We start from the raw sequence: 4198 nt of genomic DNA, 5'->3' as shown, positions 1-4198 counted from the left end.
GGAGATATCCAAGTCGTAATGCGCAAAGGTCAGGGTAGTCGATCCCTGTAACATGGGAGACTTTGACTAATAAACTGTACTAATTGGCCCGACCAAAAATTCTAGAAAAAAATATGTAGATGGGCATATGAGTCTAGTTTTAGGGAAAAATCACGAAACTGATTTTTGAGTTGTGAAACTCAAGATATGATTTTTAAAGCGACTATTATGCAGATTGGCAGTGTCTGGAAAATTTTTTAAAAGTCTGTTAACACCTCGTGTTCGACTCCGGTGACGGTCTCGGGTTCGGGGTGTTACACAGACTACATTTAACTCCACACGTGATGACTCATCTAACTTCCATTTTTTTGATAAAAGCTCTTTTAAAAATTTAACCGCGTTTGGCATCTGTGAAAGAGCTTCAATGAACGGTAAGTTAATATGTAAATTTTTAAGTAGTTTAAGGAATTTACCGAATTGTTCATCTTTGTGGTATTTCCTTTTTGCATTAGGATATGGTACACGGGGTTTATATTCTTTGCTTACCGGCTTCTGTGTACCATGATTCATCTCATCTTTACCATTACTTACCACAGCTTCGTGCCTCATTTCAAATTTAGATTCAACTAACCCTTCTTTGTTGCGCACAGTGATGGCATGAAGTTGCTCCCTTGGGTTGGTCTCTGTGTTACTGGGCAAGCTACCTTGTGATCATTCAGAGACCAACTTAGCTAGCTATCCTATTTGATTTTCGAGCCCTTGAATTGACGCTTGCTGATTCTTAAGCATTGAATTAAAAGTGTTGTGGTTTTTTATTTCCTTGACCACCCTATGAGAAAATGGGATGGTTCCTCCAACCTGAATTATAAGTGTTACTATACGGATTATTTTGAGGTCTAGAATTATTACCCATATAGTGGACTTGTTCCTCCTCGGTACTAAGGTTGAGGGATGGATAATATGTGTTGTGCACTCCTCCTCCATTTGAATTACACCTCATTACTAGATGTACCTGAGGAGAACCATACAAACCATCAATCTTTTTATTTAAAAGTTCTACCTGGTTAGATAGCATAGTGACCGCGTCTAGGTTGAAAACACCAGCTGCTTTTGTCGGCTTTGTTCTCATGACTTGCCACTGATATTTATTCAGTGACATCTCTTCAATAAATTCGTAAGCCTCTTCAGGTGTTTTGTTGTTTAAAGTTCCACCGGCGGCTGCATCGATCAGTTGTCTAGTTGAAGGGTTCACACTGCTGTAAAATGTCTGAACCTGCAGCCATAGAGGTAACCCATGGTGAGGGCACCTTCTCAATAAGTCCTTGTATGTCTCCCATGCATCATGAAGAGTTTCTAGATCCATCTGCACAAAAGAAGAGATATCATTCCTCAATTTAGCCATTTTAGCCGACGGAAAATATTTGAGTAAAAAAGTTTTGGTCATTTGCTCCCAAGTAGTGATTAATCCCTGTGGTAACGAGTTCAATCTTTGCTTAGCCTTATTCCTTAATGAAAAGGGAAGCAACCAAAGGCGAATGGCATCGTCAGAAATGCCATTGATATTAAAAGTGTCGCAAAATTCTAGAAAATTTGCTAAATGAGTGTTCGGATCCTCGTCCTGCAAACCATCAAATTGAACAAACTGTTGTATCATTTGAATCGTGTTAGGTTTCAGTTCAAAATTATTTGCAGCAAAAGTAGGTCTAACTATACTCGATTCAATTCCTGTTAAATTGGGCTTAGTATATTCGTACATAGTACGAGGAGTAGAATCCTAGTTCACTGGATTTGCGGCAACCACAGGAGGCAGTGGATTATTTTGATTTTTAGCCATCTCCTCGGTTGTAGTATGGATATCGTCTTCTCGCTCTTCCTCTATGTATTGTAGACTACGCCTTATTTCCCTTTGGCTTCTGATAGCTGTGCTCTCAATCTCACTATTAAAAAGAAATGGCCCTGACGGGTTTCTCCTAGTCATAAACTAGAGACACCTGCCAGAAGCAATTAAAAAGAAAAATTTAGGAAAGAAAAATTAAACTAAAAACAAAAAGTAAATTGCAATAAAAGTAAAAATGGCTAAAGTAATAAAAACCAAGTGTTCCTAATATCTTAGTCCCTGGAAACGGCGCCAAAAACTTGGTGGTCGCTAAACTAACTAAAAATTCGACCAAAGCAAGCGTACCTATCGAACAGTAGTATAGTTATGGTTAGACCGGAAATATCATATCCACAAGGACTAAAAGTACTAGTAATTACTATCTTTTTATTATCTAGCTGATACATGATATTCGCGACAAGTTTTAAAAATTTATAATTACGCGTTCTTGAAACTAACTATTATCACGATGAAGGAAGTGTACCTATCGAACAGTAGTATAGCTTTAGCAAGATCGAATTGTCGAACCTAAAGGAACCAAGAGTACTAGTAATTACTTTCTTTTTATTATCTAGCCTAAAAATTAAGGGATTTGTTTATCTAAATTAATTAACTAAACTAAGAGTGCACAGAGAGAAATCGGGGAAAAGCTTTTGGGAAAATTCGATTGATTAAGAAAATACCCAAGGAAAAATCCACCTAGACTTCACTTGTTATTTGACTTTGAATCAGAAAATTTATTCATTTGACTTGATCCATAGAAATCCCTAAGTTATATTATTATCTCTCTCGAGACTAATAATGTCTAACCCTAGGTTGATTAATTGAAATCTCTTTCTAATTAACACTTAGTGTTGCACTAACTTGATCTATGGATCCCCTTATTAGGTTTCACCCTAATCCGAAAAAATCTTATCACCCTATCTCTAGGCGTGCAATCAACTCTGCTTAATTATGACAAATTTACTCTTAGATAGGGTCTATTCCTCATCTGAATAAGAGCATTAACTCGAATCAATATCCTGGAATATTAAAACAAGAATTAAGAACACATAATTAAGAACATCAAATATTTATCATACAATTCAGATAATAATAACAAGATCCATCTTAGGTTTCATTCCCCTTAGGTATTTAAGGGGTTTAGTTCATAATTATAGAAGAAAACATCTTAGAAGAATAATGAATACAAAACATAAAGAAAACCCAAAACCCTTGAATGGAAATTGAAGGGAGATCTTTAGTCTTGATGATGAATCCGGCTTCTGAGATGGACCAATCGACTTCCCTTGAGTAATTCCTTCCTCCTACTCTGTGTCCTCCATTCTAAGTGCCTCCTTCAGTGTTTAAATAGGCTTTAGAATGCCTAAGAGCCCTCAAAAGTGGCCTTTTTCAAATAGGGCTATGCTTGGTCTCGGCAGGGACACACCCATGTGACACGCCCGTGTACGATTACTCTAGCTCGAGGTCAAGGCCGTTGAATAGGCATGGGCGTGTAGTCTATCCGTGTAAGTCGTACTTCGATCCTGCCAAATGGACACGACTGTGTGACATTCCCGTGTGAGGAAGTCCAATTGATTTCCCACGTGGGTCTATTTTCTCCGTTTTTGGCTCGTTTCTCGCTCTTTGTACTCTCCTATGCTCACCTTAGTATAAAAATGAAATTAAAGGATTAGGAGCATCGAATTCACCAAATTTAAGGAGAAACCATCCATAAATGTGCTAAGCATGGGATAAAAATATGTATAAATTACGGTTTATCACTAGCCTCAGAATTAAGGGATGTTTTAAACTAAAACTAATTATCTAATTGACTAGGTTTATGACAGAGATTAAAGTTGGAAAATACTATTGGAAAACTGATGAAGAAGAGAATACCCAATGAAGAATTCAGCTAGACTTCACTTATTACTTTTGAGTTAGACGATTTATTCACTTGACTTAATCCATAGAAATCCCTGATTTATGTTAATATCTGTCTCGAGACTAAAAACAACTGACTCTAGGTTGATTAATTGAAATCTCTTTCTAATTAAAACTCCTATTGTATCATTAACTCGATCTATGGACTCCTTTATTAGATTTGACTCTAATTCGGTAGATTTATGTCATCCTATCTCTAGGATTGCACGTAACTCCGCTTAATTATAAAAGATCTACTCTTAAACAGAGACTTTTTCTCCACTGAATAAGCACATCAAAACCTGAATTAATATCTTGGAATATTAAAGCAAGGATTAAAACTCACAATTAAGAATAAGAACAAGTATTTATCATATAACTCAAATAGTAATAAGATCCGTCTTAAGTTTCATCCCCCTTAGGTATTTAGGGAGTTTAGTT

General features: G+C 36.5%; 1 non-coding gene across 1 annotated transcript; it reads left to right on the top strand.

Annotated features, from left to right (window-relative positions):
• Positions 1-1268: 1268 nt before the first annotated feature.
• LOC121225584 (small nucleolar RNA R71) lies at positions 1269-1375 on the top strand. Its single transcript, XR_005923446.1, has one exon. It is a non-coding gene; the product is annotated as a small nucleolar RNA R71 (small nucleolar RNA).
• The last annotated feature ends 2823 nt before the right edge of the window (positions 1376-4198 follow it).

Source organism: Gossypium hirsutum, chromosome A03 (assembly GCF_007990345.1).
Source record: "Gossypium hirsutum isolate 1008001.06 chromosome A03, Gossypium_hirsutum_v2.1, whole genome shotgun sequence".
In the NCBI taxonomy this organism is placed as follows: Eukaryota; Viridiplantae; Streptophyta; class Magnoliopsida; order Malvales; family Malvaceae; genus Gossypium; species Gossypium hirsutum.
Note: the sequence above shows the minus strand (reverse complement) of the source record. Positions and strands in the feature narration are given on the sequence as shown.